We start from the raw sequence: 22722 nt of genomic DNA, 5'->3' as shown, positions 1-22722 counted from the left end.
AGAGAGCTACGGTGGAATCCCAGAGGACCACAGCCCAGTCACAGCAGGTCACAACTGAAGGCCTCAACAGGCTTCTCGGGTTTCTGTGGCCCATGGTTGAGATGTTCGAGAGCTCACAGGAGATCCAGAGGGACTAGGGAGATACAAACGGATGGTCTTGTTCGGAACACATGATCGGTGCAGGTTTGGAGGGCTGAAGGGCCTGTTCCTGTGCTGTATTGTTCTTTGTCAGCACTGAAACACAGTGGGCTATGGCAGCAGCCATTGTAAACGTGGCCCAGTCACAGAGGGCCATGGCTGAGGGGCTGCAGAATGTAGCCCAGTCCCAGAGGGCACTTGCTGGTGCCATTGACAGGTGGCCCCCCAGTGAGATGGCCATCGCAGAGGGCTCAACCACCACGGCAAGAATGCAGGTAGTCCTCCAGGACTGGCAGGACCAGGCGTTGCCAGAGCTTCTGGAGCAGAAGCACCACCATCTCATGGAGTGACCCAGGGACCCACAGGAACCCCAAGGGAGGAGGAAGGATTCGAGCCCATGCCCAGGCCTTCCATCCAGGTGACTGTGGTTGTGGCTACACCTTCTGACTCCCACTTTCCTGACTCTGGGGCATCTCAGGGGCAGCGGGAGCAAGAGGGTGTCATGGATACCTCTCTGACACCTGGGTGAAGGGTAGCACTAGATCGATAGAGTATTTATGCTCTTTAATGTTTCCTGTTCACATGTTTTTATGTTCTTACTTATCAACAAGACACTTTTCTTGTCACCAATAAACATTATCTCACCACCCATCTGTGACTCATTTGTCTCAGATTTGCCTCGAACAGGAACATTTACACCCTGACAGTAGCCGGAGGAACCCTTCATGTTAATGTCAGCGGGAGAAGCTCCTCAATGCTGTGTCACTGAGAAAATGAAGGTGCTGGAATAACTTACAGCATCTGTCACGGCACCCCTAGAACCCAGGAGAAGTTCCCTCCCCTTCCCCACTCCACTCGCACCAGGACACTGTACGGGGGTTTAGTGATCCCTTACCCATTACACAGACGTGGGCCCAGGTGCCACAGCAATTTGTGAACAGGTAGGGGTTCCACTCCCAAATTGTCTGTGACCATCAAATGAAGATCTTGCAGGTCGATGCACGCCACCCACGGAGTGTCCATGACAGCTTTGTGCTCCGGCAGCTGGACACCCCTGGACTCTCTGAAGATGAGCCCAGGCTCTCGGGATGACTACTGGGTGACAAGGGTTACCCGCTAAGGTCATGGCTGATGAGGCCTGCGCAGAGGCCCCAGACCGAGGTGGAGGCCTGCTACAACCAGGCCCATGCAGTCACCCAGTCCATCGTTGAGGGGTGCATCGCCCTACTGAAGATGTGGTTCCACTGCTTGGACCGCTCTGGGGGTGGGGAGGGTGGGCGGCAGGGGTAGGGAAGGGTTGGGGGGGGCCTCCAGTATGACCCTGTGCATGCTTCATGCATCATCATCATTTGCTGCGCTCTTCACAACAGAAGGAGCAGCTGGAGAAGGAGGAGGAGCAGCAAGGGGGTGAGGTGGGCATCCCGCCATATGAAGAGTCACTAGAAAGAGGGCGGGCAGCAATGGCAGGTGTCCAGCAAGGAAGGGCAGGGAGGGACGCCTTGATTGCAGTCTGCTTCACCTCGCTGGTGCTGTGCAATGAGGAGGGTGCAAGCAACACACATCCACCACACCCCTGGAGCAAGTACAGGCACTATCCCCCCTCCAAACCAACCTGGGCCCCCAATCCATCACCCTTCCCCTGCCCCTGTCATCCCACCACTCTATCTTCCAGAAACATCTGACCGTATTAATGCGTCTGGGCTGGCAATGGTGTGAGTCTTGGTTGAAAGTTGGAGGATGATGGCGACTCGCTGTTGTGCGCACTGGGATCCTGCCCCTGGTGCAGTTCAAGTCTGACTCCTCCCTATACTCCGAATGTATGCTGCCCACCCTGGCCCAGGTAGCTGTAACGGTTGGAACAAATGTTTTTTGGCCAAACCCCCTCCGCTACAGCGTTCTGTGAGCAAGCCTGACTCTGGAACCCCTCAGCAGTAGCTCTCTGAGCCTGGGCTGAGTTGTCGAGGCTCACAGCCATGGCCTGCTGTGCCTCCAGAATACCAGCGAGAGTCCCAGCCAGGGTCAGTAGTGTCTCCCACGTGCCCCCAGCATCACGGCCATCGAATGCTGTGCCTCTTGGATGCCAGAAACACACTCGCCCATGGCCTGTGATGTGCTCAACACCCAGAAGCTCAACACTAAAGGTACCCACCATGGTGATCGTCTATGCGTTGGTGTGTTGTGTGGTACATGCCGGTGACACTTCAGTGCTGCTGCACTTGGAGGGTTTCTCAGTGCCTCCCTCCGAGGTGCCATCCGAGGGGTCGAGTGCAGTTTGCACCAGAGCAGCAGGGGCAGTGGCACTACAGGGCCGGGTTCCTCTGGGTCCAGAGCTGTAAAAAAGAACACACATTGTGGAAGGGAGACAAAACATTCCATGCAGCATCTGACTTATTTAGAGGAGGACCCACGTTGAGGTTGTGCCTGCTGGACTCTGACCAGGCTGTCAGTGACCATTCGGGAAGGCCCCCTTGTTGAAATGGAAATTTTCCTGATTCCTGTAGAAATCAGGAAAATTTCCACTTCAACAAGTTTGTTCCAACAAAATAACTTGTCTTTATTTACAAAATACTGCATGCAGTATTGGCAAAAACTTGAGTTCAGAGAGCCGTCATTACGACTTGCTAATTCTTCCTCAAGCCTAACATAAAGAATCAATTCAGTATTTATACATAATCATTATCAGTTTGTGTGACCAGAGCTTATTCAGGAATTCGATCAGTAATAGTGTCATAAATCATGGTACAGCCTGCAGACCTCCTAGAACTCTTTGTCTCATCAGTCATACCTTTATCTTGTCCTTTGCTAGAACAGAGAAAAGTCGGTGACTCCTTCATCCCTGACCTTATCTTGTCGTACTCATACCTAGGTCACGTAGAGTCAGCCTTATCAGGTCTTACTGAGGTTAGGCACAGCTTAACCTTCTCTGGTCTTATTCATGTCTTAATTCTTACAGGGGTCTGGCATTTTGGAATAGCTTGATTGGCTTTCCTTATTTTGTACCAAATACTTGACCAATTTTCCCAAACTGCCACTACTCCATTCGTACAACTTCACACCCTCACCCCGTGCCAGCTCCGTGGCACACTCCTCCATGGTACTCAGCAGCTGCCGCAGGTCAGGCACACCATCACCAGTCTGTGTCGTCTCACATACATTGTGTATGTTCTTTTCCTGTGGGAACATAAGGTGGATAGCAAGTATTAACATATTGCAGTGCAATGGTGTCTCGGGCAAAGTGCTGACAGTTTCGGGGAAAGTGGTCACCTCTGAAGGGTGCTGTTTGAGGGGTGAGGGGAAGAGGTTAGATTCTGTTCCTGGGGGAAGGGTCACTTGTTGCATGGCCCTTCAGGTGTCTAAGCAGGTTTGGAGATCCGTGCCAAGCATGTGCTCGCTCATCCTTGCTACACGCAGAAGATTGTTCATTTTTTTGTGACACTGCCTGCCAGAGTGCGGCATCAGGCTCCTGGCATTCACCACTTCTGCCACCTCCTCCCACAATGCTGTGGCAGATGCACCCCTTGGGTTAGGGTCCTGGCCAGGGAACAGGCGATCACGCTTCTCCTCTGTTGCTGGTGCTCCTGGTCTATCTCTGAAAACCTGGGAGCCAGTTTCTGAGCAGCCATCTTCGTACTGTGACTGGCTGTGTTTCCACTCCTGCAGCTCATATTTAGCCCTGGCTTATTAGGGGACAACACAGTGAGAAGTCTGACAACACCAGGTTTAAGACACACATCATCATTATTAGGGGAGTGCAGGTGCAGTGAGTGTGGCCAGTCAAGGGCCCATTGGCAGCAAATATTTGTGAGAGATTTTTGAAGGCCGCATTCAGTTGAATGTCATTCACCCTCCAGGGTGCTGATAGGCTGCCGTTCAATAGGTTGCTGTGTTCAGGGAGGGTGCAATACTCAAGAAAGGGAATGATCACAAGCCGGGGTTGTGCGTGTTAGCTCAATGTTCGTTCGCTGCAGGGCAGCAGTGAAGACAGTATGTTCAAGGGATGGAGGAATTGGGGGGGTACCCGCATTATCTGGATCCATGGGAGCATGAGGTGAGCAGGCAGCCATGTCTATGTGAGGGGGGGGAGATTGGGGGAGTGCCAACAATGAGACCAATGATGTCTGTGTGGGGTGGGGGGGTTGTGGGGGCCAGTGACATGTGGGAGAGGTTGTGAGGACCAGCAATGAGGCCAGCGATATATGTGGGGGGGTTTTGGGGGCCAACAATAAGGCCAACGATGTATGTGGGAGGTTTGTGCAGGCCAGTGATGAGGCCAGCGATGTCAGTGTGGCAGGGAGGGGTGGGGGGTTGTGGGTGGGCGGAGGTGCGGACCACTGATGAGGCCGGTGATATCTATGGGATTTGAGGGCAGTGATCTTAATGGTGGGAGGTCTTTTCAGCGATCTCCAAATGATATACGCATTGTGGGTTCCCGCTCATCTCGCCGATTTCAGGCTCTTTGCTGCGAATAGGCCCTGCTCCCGGAGCATTTAATTATATTCACAAGTGGGACCTCTGCAGTGCACAGAGTGCGGAGATTCAGGTGAGAAGCTAAACTGAGAAAACAGTGGGATCTAGAACAGTTGTTCCACCAATTCAGCACTTTAGGGAGAATCACCCCAATGTTTCAGTCTGTGTACTGTGCATGCACCTGCATCTTCTTGTTTTTTAAACTCTAAGAGCAGAACATAACTGCCTTTTAAAGGTACCATGCAATTTTATAACTCTTAGCATTTTACAGTCTTTTTAGAATTTTTACAAACACCAAATTCTAACATTCTACTCAACTTTGCAACACCTCTCTAGTTAAGAAAAAAAGAACAATGACCATGAAAAGATGGTTTCAGTTTATTTTTCTCTTTTAAACTCATGATAAAGAATCTGCAATAACATTTTCATGACCCACAACATGCTGTAAATTAAAGGCTTGTAATATGAGACTCCAATGAAATAACCTAGTGTTCTTCTCCTTAAATACTTTAATGGATTGTGATCGGTACACACAATCATCCCTGATGCATTGTTTGCAGTGGAAACATTAAAATGTTATAAGGCTATTACCAACCTCAATAACTCTTTTTCATTTGTGAAATATTCTGTCTGGTGGACATTGAGTTTTTCAAAAAATAACAGATTGGGCTTTCAATTCCGCAATCATCCTCCTGTAAAAATATAGCTCCAACACCTACATTACTGCTGTCGATGGCAACTTTATCGGGTTTCAAAACATTTGGCATGGCTAAAATAGATGAGATGGTTAACACTGCTTTCAAATTCTTGAATGCATCCTGGCACTGTTCTGTCCACTGAAATCTTATGTTCTTTTTTAAATAAATCTGTCAACAGTGCCACTTCACTACTAACTTTTGGTACAAATTTCCTGTAGAATCCACTCAGTCCCAAAAATCATAGCACCTCCTTCTTTGAGGATGGTTTTGGAAATTCCTCAATGGTCTTTGTCTTCACATTTCTCAGTGTCATTTGTCCGTATCCAATGTTGTGCCCTAAGAATGTCACTTCCACCTTCACAAATCTTGTTTTTGCCAAGTTTATGATCAACTTTTCCTTCCATGGTCTCTCAAAGAGCTCTGCCAAATGATTGATGTGATCTTTCCACGAATGACTAAAGGTCACTAAGTCATTTATATAGACAGCACAATTAGTCAATCCATCAACAATTCTGTTCATAAGCCTGTGAAAAGTATTTTTCATTCCAAAGAACATTACTTTAAATTGATATAGCCCATTTGGGGTTACAAAGCAGAAACTTTTTTGTTGTCTCTGACAAAGGTGCTTGCCAGTAACCATGAAGTAAATCCAACTGCATGTCTTGGTGTTTATTGGTAGGGGGATTGAATTTAGGAGCCGCAACGTCATGTTGCAACTGTACAAAACTCTGGTGCGGCCGCACTTGGAGTATTGTGTACAGTCCTGGTCCCCACATTATAGGAAGGGTGTGGAGGCATTGGAGAGGGTGCAGAGGAGGTTTACCAGGATGTTGCCTGGTATGGAGGGAAGGTCCTATGAGGAGAGACGGAGGGATTGAAACATACAAGATGATTAGAGGTTTAGATAGGGTGGACAGTGATAGCCTTTTTCCTTAGATGGAGAAAGCTAGCACGAGGGGACATAGCTTTAAATTAAGGGGTGGTAGTTATAGGACGGATGTCAGAGATAGGTTCTTTACCCAAAGGATGGTGGGGGAATGGAATGCCCTGCCTGCTGCAGTTGTAGATGCGCCTAGTTTGGGGGCGTTTAAGAGGTCCATGGATAGGTTTATGGATGGAAAGAGATTGGTTTAGGTTAGAGGGTCATTGCTTTTTTCTTAATTGGTCGGCGCAACATCGTGGGCCGAAGGGCCTGTTCTGCGCTGTAATGTTCTATGTTCTATGTTCTATGTAAGTGGCTTGTCCTACTTTTTTCACGCAATCCTCCAGCCTTGGAATTGGGTATGAGTCAGATTTAGTCACAGCATTGGCCTTCCAATAATCTACACAGAATCATTAATTACCATCAGGCTTGAGAACCAATACAATCGATGACCTCCACTCACTTTGACTTGGCTCTATGGTATTGTCTGGTAACATTGCTTCCACTTCCGTCTAAACCTGCACTACTTTGAGAGGATTAAGCCGATAGGGGTGTAGTTTTATCAGAGTAGCGTTCTTTGTATCAACTTCATGTACTATATCATTAGCGCTCCCCATTCTATTTCTCCATGGGTCCTCTTTGCACTGTAACATGTCTTTCAATTCAATAGAATCATAGAACCCTACAGTGCAGAAAGAGGCCCTTCGGCCCATCGGGTCTGCACCGAACACAATTCCATCCAGGCCCTACCCCTATATCCCTACATATTTTGCCCACCAATCCCTCCAACCTAAGCATCCTAATACACTAAGGGGCAATTTTAGCATGGCCAATCAGCCTAACCCACACATCTTTGAACTTTCAGTTCTCTGTTCCTGGGACAGATAGCTCACTACCCTATTCTATTCCTTAAGGACTTCTTCATTATTCAATTTATTCTGAGGCACATTAAAATCCAAATCATCTGGATATGATTCCTCACTCTGAGTGGCAGTAACTAATATCTGTTTCTCTGGTTCCCTTTCCCTGACATAGTACTGTTTTAGCATGTTCACATGACATATCCTTATACATTTCTTTAATTTATCTGACATCTTTACCAGATAATTCACCTGGTTGAACTTCTTTTCAATCTGAAAGGGACTACTAAACCATGCTTTGAAGAGATCTCCTACCACTGATAATAGCACCATTACTTTATCCCCATGAGCAAACATATAAATTTTAGATTTTGTATCTGCTTCTTGCTTCATTAGATGCTGTGCCACCTTCAAGTACTGTCTAGCCAATTCACCCACTCTGTTTAATCTTTCTCTCACCTCAGATACATAATCCAGCTGTAAGATCTCTAACTTCGAACCTACCAACTTTTCCTTAATTAAACATCCTCTTACTTTGTGTCCAAATATCAATTCAAATGGAGTACACTGAGTCAATTCATTTGGAGCATCTCTAATAGCAAATAATATAAATGGGGTACCTTTATCCCAATCATTTGGGTAATCCTGGCAATAAGCCCCTCAATATGGTCTTTAGGGTTTGATACCACCTTTCCAATGCTCTCTGGGATTCAGGATGGTACACACTCAGTGTAAAGTGTCTGATGCCTAAACTATCCATGAGCTCCTTAAATAATTTGGCAGTGAAATTGGAGCCTTGGTCTGATTAAATCTCTCTGGGTAATCCATAATGGGTAAAGAAAGCAAGCCACTCCTCCACAACCTTTTTGCCTCAATATTCCATAAAGGAATTTCCTCTGGAAACCTGGTGGACACATCCATTATGGTTAGCAAAGACTGGTTCCCACTTTTGGTTTTAGGGAGGGGACCTACACAATCAATTATAACCCGTGTAAAAGGTTCTTCAAATGCAGGAAGTGGCCTCACGGATGCTGGTTTTATCACTGCCTGTGGCTTTCCTACCATCTGACACGTATGACATGCATGGCAAAATTAACCACATCTTTATGTGGTCTAGACGAATAGAAAGGTTTCTGTTTCTGAGCCTGAGTCTCCTAGATGACCTCCTACAGATAATTTGTGTGTTACCACAATACTTCCTGTCTGTATTCTACTGGCAACACCATCTGGTGAACTTCCACCCATTTCTCATCTGCACTAATCTGCCAAGGTCTCCATTTCCACCTTAAGATTTTATCCTTAAGGTAATAGCATTCTGGAATAAATTCTGATTCCTTTTTGGTGTAGGCTATATGAGATAAATCCTTTATCATCTCATCTTTCTGTTGTAAATCCATTACTCTTTCAGAATGAAACATCTCTGCCTGATCCTCTACCTGTTTAGGTTTTGCCTTTACTATCTCATCAAACAGAATGTCAGCGAACAGGGCCTCAACTTCTTCATCTTTCTCCTTTGTTCTCTCTTCCTGTGGGATCTCGTCACCACACAGTCTGGAAAAATTCCAAGGGCATTTTTCTTTTAACTCCTCAGTTCCCTGATTTTCTTTTGGCTTTTCCACTATATTGGTCATCACTCCAACCTGTGCTTCAGCTTTTTGTTTCCAAGGATAAACTGTATTCCTGGTCATTTCATCTGCGTAGCCAATTTCTCAAAGGAGACGAGAAAGGTTTCTGTATCCTTTTCATTAAATTTTGGTAATATTTGGACATATTTGTATATATCCTTCCCAGGCAGTTGGCTATGATGAGTTTGCTCCTCCTCACTTCTATCTTATATTCTTACTCCTGTCATTTGAAGTCATTTTGCTTCAACTTCCAACTTCATCCTTTCCAACTCAAACAATCTTTCCCTTTCTCTTTCTTCTACTATGGCCCTCTTCTCTCTTTCCTCGCTCCCTTTTTCCCTCTGTCTTTCCTCTGTCCCCTCTCTCTCTCTTTTTCTAACTCCAATCTTTTAAGTTCACTTTCAAATTCCAATTGTCTCATTTGCAATTTAATTTTTTTCTAACTCTGCTCACTTGACTGTTTCTCTGATATACTTAAACGCTTGGCCATCTCTGTTACAATGTCAGCTTTCCTATTATCCCTGATTAAACCAAATTTTAGCCTGTTGCCAGTTGAATAAGTGTCATCTTTTTATGTCTTTCTAAACTTTCTTCATAAATTTGGGAAGCATTTTCAACCCCCAGAACCTCTTTAGGAATGTTAAGAGCCACTTTTGATTTAACCGGCTTGTTGTCGGTTAACAGATCTCCCACTTCTCACTTAGGGTTTATTTAAAGATCCAGGACTGTTCAAATGCAGGACCCGATGATCTAGGACTGTTCAAGGCACGAGCCCCCAATCTGTTATAACGAGGAGGTTGATCCCTTCTCTGAGAACTAACACCTAACCACTCAAAAAGAAGCACTTCGTCTCACAATCTGTTAAAAGTACGTGAGATGTATTACAATCTGCTCTTCAGCAACTTTTAGTAGTTAAATCAAAATAACTACCTGAGACTCTCTCAAAAAATAAACAAGTAACACTTTATTTTATCTAACTGACAATTAACAAGTTAATTAAACTATTAACAAAGCAAATAAAATACTATTCTATTGGAATGCTATTTACACAAATACAACTCCCACTTATTAACAACAAGATAGAATTTTGTCACTCTCTAAATTACAACCAGGTTTGGTGTCTTCTGGAATCATCTGTCTTCTTTCATCTGTCTGCAATCTCTGTCTCCTTTTGTTATTGAGATGAGACTTTGAGCTAAAAGCTATTAGTTGTGGCAGAGAGCAGTTTCTGTGTCTCTCTAACTGAGAACTATCTCTCTCTAAGGTTGTGAGCTGTGGCAGGTGCTCTTATTGCATTTGTACTTCTGTCCCCTGTCTCTTATATCCCTGATGACATATTAATGTACCCTCAATAGGATCGGTTCTCAGGTTACCAAAACATCAAATCTAAATCTAATAAGCTCAGGTAGCTAAATGCCGAGTTTAAACTGATTGGCTAAGATTCAAAAACAGTCTCTTGTCCAGGCAACACTACTGTTTGGCCTTTGATACAATGTTTCAGTCTGTGTACTGCATATGTACCTGCATCTTCCTTCTTTTAAACTCTAAGCAGGGACCATGCAATTTTACAACTCTTAGCATTTAACAATTTTTCGTGAATGTTTAAAAAAAAACTCAAATTCTAACATTCTACTCAACTCTGTAACAGCAGTGAAACGCTGAGTGTATCCCAGCTCTGGGAACAGGGGAATGCTGAGTGTATCCCAGCTCCAGGAGCAGTGAAACATTGAGTGTATCCCAGCTCTGGGAACAGGGGAATGCTGAGTGTATCCCAGCTCCAGGAGCAGTGAAACATTGAGTGTATCCCAGCTCTGGGAACAGGGGAATGTTGAGTGTATCCCTGCTCTGGGAACAGGGGAATGCTGAGTGTATCCCTGCTCTGGAAAAGGTGAGAGGGGAGAAAGAATCATCATATCCGAGATCCAGCAATGTAGGAACAGTGAATCATTCAGTGTATTGTTGCTTGGTCTCTGTAAAATTTGGTGCTTTGTTTCAATGCTTAGAGGTTTAAAATGCAAAGTACATATGAGTCCAAGCTGAAATATTTGTATCAAAAGGTCAAGCAGTAGTCTTGACAAGACAACATTTTTTTAATTTAGCCCAATCAATTTAAAGCAGGCACTCAGCTACCAGGAACCTATAAAATTTGAATTTGATGGTTCTGACAACATCAGACCAATCCTACTGTAGGAAAATTGATAGGTTAGCACAGATATAAAAGAGACCGCAGAGGGATAAACAGGAGAACAACTGAAAAACTGCTACCTTTCAAGTGTTAAGAGTTGATTTTAAAGTTAGTGTCAGGTATTTCTGTTAGGTAACCATTAAATTATTGAAGAACAGTTCACACCTTCCCACACACACACTTTTAACAGATTATCAGGTCAGGTATTCCTGTCTGGAGCATTCAGCACAACTTCTCAAAATGGGGTTAACCTCCATATCGTAACAGTATCCCTGCTCTGGGAACAGGGGTATAAGTGTAATAATAATCATTTATGATCTCAGTGAATCCCATCTCCAGGAATATGGGAGCAGCGAAACACTCAGTGGATCCCTGCTCGGAGGATGTGGAAGTAGTGAAACCCTCAGTGTATCCCAGCCATGGGAATCGAGGAGCAGTGAGATGTTCTATGTATACCTAATTTGGGAGGTGGGAATGCTCAGTGCATCCAGCTCAGAAAAGGCAGGAGTAGGGAAAGACTCAGCATATCTGTGGTCCAGGAGTGCAGGAGCAGTGAAATGCTCAGTGTGTCTCAGCTCCGGGAATGTGGGAGCAGTGAAATGATGGGCGCATCCCATCTCCAGGAATCCAGGAGCAGCGGGGCGCTCAGTGCATCCTGGCTCTGGGAAGTCAGGAGCAGTGAAAACTCAGGGTATCCCAGCTGCAGAAGTGGTAAAGTGCACAATCTAGCCCACTTTATGAAGTTGGTGTTTATAAAATTATAAAAATTGTAAAATGCTAAGAGTTGTAAAATTGCACGGTCTGTTTAAAAGGTAGGTTTGTTTTCTGTACTTAAGAGTTTAAAATAAAGGAAGGTGTAGGTGCATATCCAGTACACAGACTGAAACATTGTATCAAGAGGCTAGGCAATAGTGTTGCCAAAACAACACACTTTTTTTGAGATTTGCCCAATCAGTTTAAGCTAGGCATTTGAATAACAGTAGCCTATCAGATTTGAATTTGATGCTTTGGTAACCCGTAAACAAATCCTATTGTGGGGATGTTGCTGTGTCATCGAGGGGATAAGAGATGGGGGCAGTGGCAAACTGGAGGAAAAGTGCACCTGTCACCTTCTTCCTTCGGGAAAAAGATACAAAAGTCTAAGGTCACATATCAACCACTTCAAGCTTCTTTCCCGCTGCTGTCAGACTTTTGAATGGACTTACCTTGCATTAAGTTGATCTTTCTAAGACTGCAACACTACATTCTGTGCTCTCTTGTTTCCTTCTCTATGAATGGTATGTTTTGTCTGTAGAGCGCGCAAGAAACAACACTTTTCACTGTATGTTAATACATATGAGTGACAGCTGAATGACAGCTTCATTCAGTTCTGAGAGAGAGAGAGAGGGAGAGAAAGAAACCATCTGGCTCTCATAGCTGCATTCATGTCTTAAAGGAAAGCTTCATCTCCATAGTTAAGACAGCAAAAATAGACAGAGATTTCAAACAGAAGACGGAAGATTCCAGAAGATGACAAACATGGTTGTATTTTGAGTGTGACTAAAAGTTTAATTTTTTGTTGCTAATAAGTCAGATTGTATTTATCTAATCAGCATTCAGTGGGAAATTAAGGAGCAAATATGTAAGGAGATTACAGATAGCTCAAGAAAAACAGGAGATTTTAACTTTCCTAACATTAACTGGGATAGCCATTGCATTAGAGGGTTGGATGGAGAAAAATTTTTTGGGTGTATTTAGGACGAATTTCTCATTCAGTATGTGGATGGCCTGATTAGAGAGGGGGCAAAATTTGACCTCCTGTTGGGAAGTAAGGAAGGGCAGGCGACAGAAGTGTTATTGAGGGATCGCTTTGGAACCAGTCACCTTAATTCTATTAGTTTTAAGTTAGCTATGGAGAATGATAAGTCTGGCCCAAAAGTTAAAATTCTAAATTGGGGCAAGGCCAATTTTGATGGGACTTTCAAAAGTTAATTGGAGGAGTCTGTGGGAAGGCAACAGGGCGCCTGGTAAGTGGGAGGCTTTCAAAAATGTGTTAACCAGGGTTCAGGGTAAACATATTCCTCTTAGAGTGAAGGACAAGGCTGGCAAAAGTAGGGAGCCCTGAATGACACAGTATATTGAAGCCCTAGTCAAGAAGAAGTAGGAGGCACGTGACATGCATAGGCAGCTGGGATCAAGTGAATCCCTTGAAGAGTATGGGGGTGTAAGAATAGAGTTAAGAGAGAAATCAAGAGGGCAAAAAGGGGCACAAGGTTGTTTTGGCAGATAAGGCAAGGAGAATCCAGAGAGCTTCTACAAATACATAAAAGGCAAAAGAGTAACGAGTAAGAGATTGGGGCCCGTTAACGATCAACAAGGTCATCTATATGTGAATCCACAAGGGATGGGTGAGATCTTAAATAAATATTTCTCATCAGTATTTACTGTTGAGAAAAGTATGGGTGTTAGGGAACTTGGGGAAATAAATAGTGATGTCTTGAGGAGTATAGTATTATAGACAAAAAGGTGCTGGAAGTCTTAAAGCACATCAAGCTAGATAAATCCCCGGGACCTGATGAAGTGTATTCCAGAGACATTGTGGAAGGCTAGGGAGAAAATTGCGGGTCTCCTAGCAGAGATATTTGAATCATCAATAGTCACGGGTGAGGTGCCTAAAGATTGGAGGATGGCAAATGTCATGCTTTTGTTTAAAAAGGGCTGTATGGAAAAGCCTGGGAACTATAGGCCAGTGAACCTCACATCTGTGGTGGGTACGTTGTTGGAAATTATTTTGAGAGACAGGCTCTACAGGCATTTGAAGATGCAAGGACTGATCAGAAACAGTCAGCGTGGCTCTGTGAGTGGAAAATAATGTCTCACAAATGTGATCGAGTTTTTTGAAGGGATAACGAAGAAGGCAGATGAGGGCAGTGCAGTTGATTGATGCCTACATGAACTTTAGCAAGGCTTTGACAAAGTACCACATAGTAGGTTGTTGCATAAGGTTGAATTTCACAGGATCCAGGATAAGGTATCTAAATGGATACAAATTGGCTTCTTGACAGAAGCCAGACGGTGGTTGTAGAGGGTTGTTTTTCAAACTGGAGGCTTGTGACCAGTGGTGTGCCTCAGGGAACAGTGCTTAGTCCATTGTTATTTGTCATTTATATTAATGATCTGGATGAGAATATAGGAGGCATGGTTAGTAAGTTTGCTGATGACACCAAGATTGGTGACATAGTGGACAGTGAAGAAAGTTATCTCCATTTGCAAGGGTCTTGATCAATTGGGCCAGTGGGCTGACAAATGGCAGATGGAGTTTAATTTAGGCAAATGCAAGGTGATGCATTTTGGTAGATTGAACCAGGGCAGGACTTACTCAGTTAATGGTAGGGTGCTGGGGAGAGTTACAGAACAAAGAGATCTGGGGTACATATTCATAGTTCCTTGAAAATGGAGTCACAGGTGGATATAGTGGAGAAGAAGGCATTCAGCATGCTTGGTTTCATCGCTCAGAACATTGAATACAGGAGTTGGAATGTCTTGTTGAAGTTGTACAAGACATTGGTAAGGTCACACTTGGAATACTGTGTACTGGTTCTGGTCACTCTATTATAGAAAGGATATTATTAAACTAGAAAGAGTGTAGAAAAGATTTACCAAGATGCTGCCTGGACTTGATGGTTTGAGTTATAAGGAGAGGCTGGAAAGACTGGGACATTTTTTCTCTGGAACATAGAAGGCTGAGGGGTGATCTTATTGAGGGCTATAAAATAATGAGGGACACATATCAGCTAGACAGTCAATATCTTTTCCCAAAGCTAGGGGAGTTTAAAACTAGAGGGCATAGGTTTAACGTGAGAGGGGAGAGATACAAAAGTGTCCAGGAGGGCAATTTTTTCACACAGAGGGTAGTGAGTATCTGGAGCAAGCTGCCAGAGGTTGGAGTAGAGGTGGGTACAATTTTGTCTTTGAAAAAACATTTAGATAGTTACATGGGTAAGATGGATATAGAGGGATATGGGCCAAATGTGAGCAATTGGGATTAGCTTAGGGGTTTAAAAGAAAAGCAGCATAGACAAGTTGGGCTGAAGGGCCTGTTTCCATGCTGTAAACCTTTATGACTCTATGAATCTATTTCATTAGAATAGTGTTTTATTCAGTTTATTAATAGCTTAGTAATCTGTTCACTGTTAGTTAGATAAATAATGTATTACAGAAAGAGTCTCAGATAGTTGTACTGATTTAGTCACCAAAAGTTGCTGAAGAGCAGATAGTACTATTTCTGACGTACTTCAATAAATTATGCGGCAAGATACTCCTCTTTGAGTGGTTAAGTGTTGGTTCTCAGAGGGAGGATCAATCTCCCCTTTATGACAAATTGGGGACTCGTGTCCTGGATTTGGACAGTCCTAGATCTTTAAATAAACCTCAAGTGAGAAATAGAAGATCTGTTTTGGGGGTTGAGGATGCTTCCCAAATTTGCCAAGGAAGTTTAGAAAGACAGAAAAAGGTGTCACTAGTAGAATTGGCAAACAGGCTAAAATTGGGTTTAGCCAGGGGTAATAGGAAAGCTGAAATTGTAATGGAGATAGCTAAGCATTTAGGTATATCAGAGAGTCACTCGTGTATCCCAGCTCCAAGAATGCAGGAGCAGGGAATCGCTCAGTGTATCCCAGCTCCAGGAAGCGGGAGCAGGGATCGCTCAGTGAATCCCAGCTCTGGGAAGCGGGAGCAGGAATCGCTCAGTGAATCCCAGCTCCGGGAGCAGAGAAATGCTATGCGTATCCCAGCTCCTGGAAAGGCGGGAGCATGGAAACGCTCAGCTCGAGGAGCAGGGGATGCTCAGTGTGTCCCAAGAGCAGGAATGCAAGAGCAGTGAAATGCTCCATTTATCCCAGCTCCAGGAAAGGCAGGATGAAGGGAAAGAAACTACATATCCGAGATCCAGGAATGGAGGAGCAGGGAAAAGCTCAGTCTATCCCAGCTCCAGGAATGTGGAAGCTGTGAAATGCTCAGTATATCCCTGCTTTAGGAGCAGGGAAGTGCTTAATACATCCAAGCTTGGAAAAGATGGGAGTAGGGAAAGGCTGACTATATCCAATGAACAGTGGAGCAGTGGAACAATCAGTGTATCCCAGCTCCGGGAAGTGAGAGCAGGGAATCGCGCAATGTATCACAGCTCTGGGAAACAGGAGAAAGGAATCGTTCAGTGTATCCCAGCTTGGCGATCAGTGTTGTGAAGTTAATGTTTGTAAAATTATTTTTAAAAATTAAAATGCTAAGAGTTGATAAAGTGTCTGTTTGAAAGGTGGTTTTGTTTTTTTCTGTACTGAAGAGCTGCAAATACATCCAGTACAGACTGAAACAATGTATCAGAGGAAAAACCAACAGGGTTGCTTTGGTAGCAGGCTTTAGGCATTTGAATCATAACGTGTTTTTGAATTTTAACCAATCAATTTGAAATTGGCATTTCAATAGCAGCAGCCTATCGGATTTGAATTTTGATGTTTTGATAACCTTTAAACCAATCCTATTGTGCAAATTTTGGCATGCCATCAGGGGTATAAAACAAGCTTCTAGCTCCAGAAAACTGCCAGAAGACCACCTGCCAGTCGTTGCCACAGATCACAGCTAGAGAGAGAGACACACACAGACAACAACTGTCTCTGCCAGTGTAACAGCCACATTGATGTCTTAAAAGAAAGCCTCATCTCAATCATAAAGGTACCAACAGAATAGAAGAACAGAATATAGTAAAAACAAAAGCAGTCAGCAAAGAAGGCAGAAGAATGAAGACAACAAACCTGACTGCAATTTGAGTGTGACTAAAAATTCTATTTTTTTATTAATAAGTGGGAATTGTAATTACCTAAACAGCTTTCTATTAGAATAATGTTTTATTTGGTTTGTTAATAGTTTAGTTAGCCTGTTCACTATTAGTTAAAGGAATAAAGTGTTACTTGTTGATTTCACAGAGAGAGTCTCAGGTAGTTATTTTGAGTTGACCACGAAAAGTTGTTGAAGGGCAGATAATCCCCCTTCTCACAAACACTTTAACAGATTATAAGATCATTGTCTTTGAGTGGTTAAGTGTTAGTTCTCAGAGATGAGATCAACCCTTCCTTCATAACAGACCTGAGGGCTCAGGTCCTGGATTTGAACAGTCTGAGATCTTTAAATAAACCATAAGTGTAAAGTGAAAGATCTGTCAACCAATAACAAGCCAGGTAAATTAAGAATGAGGAAATGGCTCTTAACATTCCTAAAAAGATTCTGGGAGCTGAAGATGCTTCCCAAATTTGCCAGAAAGTTTAAGGTGACACCAGTAGAATCGGCAAACAGGTTAAAATTGGGTGCAACTAGGGATAATAGGAAAGCTGAAATTGTAACGAGTTAGCCAAGCATTTAGGTATATCAGAGGTACAGTCAAGTACAGTGGAGTTAGAAAAACTTAAATTGCAAATGAGACGATTAGAGGAAAGTGAACTTAAAAGACTGGAGTTGGAAAAAGAGAGAGGAAAGAGAGAGGGAAAGAGAGAGGGAAAAAGAGAGGAAGGAGAGGGGAGAAAAGAGAGAGAAGAAATGGAAAGAGTTTTTGAGTTGGAAAAGATGAAGTTGGAATTGGGAGCAAAAACACCTCAAATAACAGAAGTGAAAGTACAAGATGGAAGTGACGGTGAGCAAGCTCACATAGCCAACCCCTGGTAGGGATATAAACAAATATGTCCAAACATTACCAAACTCGATAAGAAGGATGCTGAAACCTTTATCATCTCCTTTGAGAAATTGGTGACACAGGTGAAATGGCCAGAGGAGGACATAAGAACATAAGAACATAAGAAATAGGAGCAGGAGTAGGCCATCTAGCCCTTCGAGCCTGCCCCGCCATTCAATAAGATCATGGCTGATCTGTCGTGGCTCAGTTCCACATTCCCGCCCTCTCCCCATAACCCTTAATCCCCTCTCTTATCAAAAACCCATCAACCCACATCTTAAAAATATTTAGCGAGGCAGCCTCCACCACTTCAACGGGCAGAGAATTCCAGAGATTCACCACCCTTTGAGTGAAGAAGTTCTTCCTCAACTCCGTTCTAAACCACGCCCCCCTTTATCTTGAGGCTGTGCCCCCTAGTCCTACTGTCCTTTCTGAGCGGAAAGAGTCTCTCCACCTCTATCCAATCCATCCCATTCATCATCTTATACGTCTCAATGAGATCTCCCCTCATTCTTCTAAACTCTAACGAGTACAAGCCTAGTTTATTCAGCCTCTCCTCATAGCTCAACCCCCTCAACTCCGGTATCAGCCTAGTAAACCTCCTCTGCACTCCCTCCAAGGCCAAAATATCCTTGCGTAAGTACGGCGCCCAAAACTGCACACAGTACTCCAGCTGCGGCCTCACCAATGCCCTATACAGCTGTAGCAAGACCTCCCTACTTTTATATTCAGTCCCCCTCACTATGAAGGTGTGGGTAATGTTAATTCAGACCATATTGATAGGCAGGGCTACTGAGGTGTTTGTAGCGCTGTCAGAGGAAATGTCAGAAAAATATGAAGAAGTAAAAAAAGGCTACTTTCAATGCTTACAAATTGGTATCAGAAGCATATAGATGGTTCCGAAATGTAAGGAAGAAACCAGGTCAGACATACATTGAGTTTGAAAGAATTAAGCAGAGTATTAAAGATAGAAAAGACATATGAGGCTATCAGAGATCTTGGCCACGATTCTCCCTTGTGACCCGTAACTTCTCTGGAGGGTCGCAGTGGGAGCTGAATATCGCCAGCCTTATACCGGGATTTGTGCATCTGCCACAAACACACACTCATCTCCCAGAGCCTGCAAACAGTCATCAGTCAGACCATGATGGAAAATGGCAGGAAGACAAGTAAGTAATTTGAATAGTTTTCAGATATATTTTAAATATATTTTCAATGTGATAATCGAGAACTTTCAGGTTCTGGTTGAATCTCCCACCCCACCAGGAATACTTCATTCCCGCAGGATTTACACAAGCTCCCCACATTTGGGAGGCACTTAGGGCCCTCCTAGGGGTGTGGGCGGTTTGGGCATGGACACCCTGGCAGTGCCATCCTGTGTCCCCTGGCACTGCCAAAGGGGGCAAAGTGCTCATACCCAGGGGGCACCTTGGCACTGCCCACCGGACATTGGACAGTGCCAAGGGGGTGAGCCTTTTGTGGGCGGAGCCTAGGGGCAATCAGTGCGGGGGGTTGGGGGGGTCCCGCTGACAGTCTACAGACAGGATCGGTCTGGGCTGGAGGGAAGGCAGCGATTGGGGCGGGATGGGGGAGGGCTTCTGCCTGGTGGGGCCTGTCTCTGGGCTGGGGGGGGGGGCGAGGTGGGGTCTGACCCCTGGAGGGGGTGGTAGGGCAGCAGGGACAAGAGGGTTTGCCACAGTGAGGGGGAGAGGTGGGCTGTGCATTGGGGTGCTTTGGGACAGGGGGGGATCAGGGCTGGTCCGGGAATCGTGGGGGCTGCGATCAGACTGTAGGGGGGGTCCCAGGCTGTCCAGAAATCAAGCCGGCCAACAAACGAGGAGACTGATTGTTCGGGGCCACTGTGCATGTACATAGTTCCAGAACTCCGGCTCGAATAGGCCTCGCCCACCCTGGGTTTTTAATAATATTCACGACTGGGACCTCTGCAGTGTACAGATTCAGGTGAGAAGCTGAACTGAGAAAACAGTCGGGATCTACAACAGTCTTCCCACCAATTCAGCACTTTGGGAGAATCACGGACATTATTCCACTGGAGGAGTTTAAAAATTCACTTCCACAAATGACAAGAACTCATGTTGAGAAACAGAAAGTTGAAACACTGCAGACCCCCTAGCAGGCTGACTGACCCCCCTCCCCCCCCCGGCCACCTCTCCCACAGCTGAGCCCCTCAACCCCCAGCCCACCCCAATCTCTGGTCTCCCCCCTTTCCCCAGTGATCTCAACTGCAGAGTGGCAGCAGGACCCCCCCACTCCCCTGATTGCCCCCTAGGCCCAGCCCCCAAAGGCCCCATCCCCTTGACGCTGCCCCGTGGCCAGTGGACAGTGCCAAGGTGCACCCTGGGCATTGGCACTTTGCCGTTTGGGCAGTGTCGGGGGCCTAGGCTGGCACTGTCAGGGTGCCAATGCCCATGGGGCACCACCCCTCCCCCCCACTGCCCAACCTTCTTGCCCCCCCTTCTTTCCAGTGAGGTCAGGCTGCTAGCTCCCTGAAAGTGGGGAGCCAGTGTAATCCCCGCTGGAGTGAAACACTCTGGTGGGGTAGGAGGTGCTAGCAGGCCTGGAGAACTCAGCTCCAGGGCTGCTGGTGATATTCAGGTAATATTGAAATGAACATTTGTATTGTGTGCGCATCTCCTCGCCGATTTCCAGCAGGGAGCAGATACCGCTGGAAATCTGACGCTGCGAGGCGCTAGCAGGGTTTGAACGCTCTGCAAACTCTGCAAATTGGCCGCCACGGGATTCTCCCAACACACTACGCTGATTTTTTAGTGCAGGAAGTTGGGAGAATCGAGGCCATGACATCTGTGGAAAATGATACAGATGTTTCAGAACAAGAATTTAAGCAATGGTTCTCATCAAAATATTATCAAAGAAATCAAAATAGTGATCTCATTATTACTCTAAATGTTAAGGAAATGAATGTTTATTGCTAACAAAATATATTTCCTGAATTACTGAGGATACTCTATTGTCTAAAGATATTTTCCATTGACATCTCATACAGGCCAAGGTGAAACTGGCTTTCATTTCCATTATGCTCTAGGATAGTGGCTCCAATCAGTGCCCCAGCACACTGGTGTACCATGAAGACCCTCAAGTGATTCATCTAATTAAATTAAAACTAACCTTCCTTGTCAGCTCCATTTCCAAGACCCGAGTCTTGGGCTTGTCGTGAATACGCTGGCTGGGAGAGTCACACTTGCATGGTTTAGATTTGTTATGTTGGTCAGGCCCATGCATATGGCCAATGAGACCTAAAGCTGAAAACAAAGGTTCCACACAAAAAGCTAAAACTCTGAGGTTTAAAAAACTTGGGGGGAAGGAAGAGAGGGACAAGGAGGTTTAAAAAAACAGGCAAGAGGATAGGGAGAAGTTAAAAACAAAGTTCCCAGTCAGAGAAGAAAGGAAAGTTTCCTTGGTGGTCTAGTGGTTAGGATTCGGCACTTTCACCATCGCGGCCCAGGTTTGATTCCCAGTCAAGGAATGAAGATTTATTGGGCGGCACTGTAGCACAGTAGTTAGCACTGCTGCCTCACAGCGCCAGGGATTCAGTTTCAATTCCGGGCTCGGCTCCCTATCTATGTGGAGCTTGCATGTTTTCCTTGTGTCTGCATGAATTTCTTCCAGGTGCTCTGGTTTCCTTCCACAGTAAGAAGTCTGACAACACCAGGTTTAAGTCCAAGTGTTGGATTTAAACCTGGTGTTGTCAGACTTCTTACTGCGTTTACCCCAGTCCAACGCCAGCATCTCCACATCATTCCTTCCACAGTCCAAAGATGTGCAGGTTAGGCTGATTGGCTATGCTAAATTGCCCCTTAGTGTCAGAGGGTTAGTAGGGTAAAATAAGGAGAGCTGTGGGGATAGGGCCTGGGTGGGACTGTGGTTGGTGCAGATTTGATGGACTGAATGGTCTCCTTCTGCATTGTAGGGTTTCTACAGAAATTCTTCTATTCTGAGACAGAGAAAATACCATTTTATCATTTTGAGGTGTGCTGTGACACATAAAAGGTGGGAACCAATGCTCTAGAAAATACCACAGATAGTGTGTGACAAAGTATTGAAGTTCATCCAAGATTAGTCGTAGCCGAGCTCCACCTATTCCTGTTAATGTTGAAAATGGGTGGAGTTTAATTAATGTTGATAAGTGAGTGCAGGCTGACCTTAAACAGTTTCTAAGTGGTTACATGCAGCATGTTAAATGAAGGGCACTTCTTGTAAACCAGTTATTCAGGTTTGTCAGGGCTGAGGCATCAACAAAGATTGATTTAAAAGACACAGTGATGTAAATGCAAACATCTTTTTGCTGGTTCAGGGAAGTTGTTCTGTTTTTCCTGCTGTCAGGCTTGCATTAGTATTTGTAATAGGTGGTTTAAATTATTTCCTGCTCTCCGCTGTCTCCCCACACAAAGCCAAGCTTCACAGTTAATAGTAGCGTGAGTTTCCCAAAAGGAACTCTTCACCTATTTGTAAAGAGACATGATGGAAGGTCAGATACACATCAGAAGCCCTTTTTGTCCACCTGCTGTTACACCCACAACTGATTTGATTTGCTTTATTATTGTCACACATATTAGTATACAGTGAAAAGTATTGTTTGTATTGTTTCTTGCGTGCTATACAAAGCATGCTTTGATTTGATTTGTTATTGTCACATGTATTAACATACAGTGAAAAGTATTGTTTGTTGCACACTATACAGACAGAACATACCGTTCATAGTGAAGGAAATGAGGGAGTGCAAAATGCAGTGTTATAATCATAGCTAGGGTGTAGAGAAAGATCAATTTAATGTAAGCTAAGTCCATTCAAAAATCTGACAGCAACAGGGAAAATGCTGATCTTGAATCGGTTGGTATGTGACCTCAGACTTTTGTATCTTTTTCCCAAAGGAAGAAGGTGGAAGAGAGTATGTCCGGGGTACGTGGGGTCCCTATTTATGCTGGCTGCTTTGCTGAGGCAGTGGGAAGTGTAGACAGAGTCAATGGGTGGGAGGCTGGTTTGCATGATGGACTGGGCTACATCCACAACCTTTTGTAGTTCCTCGCAGTCTTGCGCAAAGCAGGAGCCATACTAAACTATGATGCAACTAGAAAGAATGCTTTCTGTGGT

This window comes from Carcharhinus amblyrhynchos, chromosome 14, assembly GCF_965287045.1.
Source record: "Carcharhinus amblyrhynchos chromosome 14, sCarAmb.v2.hapA, whole genome shotgun sequence".
Classification (NCBI taxonomy): Eukaryota; Metazoa; Chordata; class Chondrichthyes; order Carcharhiniformes; family Carcharhinidae; genus Carcharhinus; species Carcharhinus amblyrhynchos.
The sequence above is the reverse complement of the archived record's forward strand: the minus strand, read 5'-3'. Positions refer to the sequence as shown.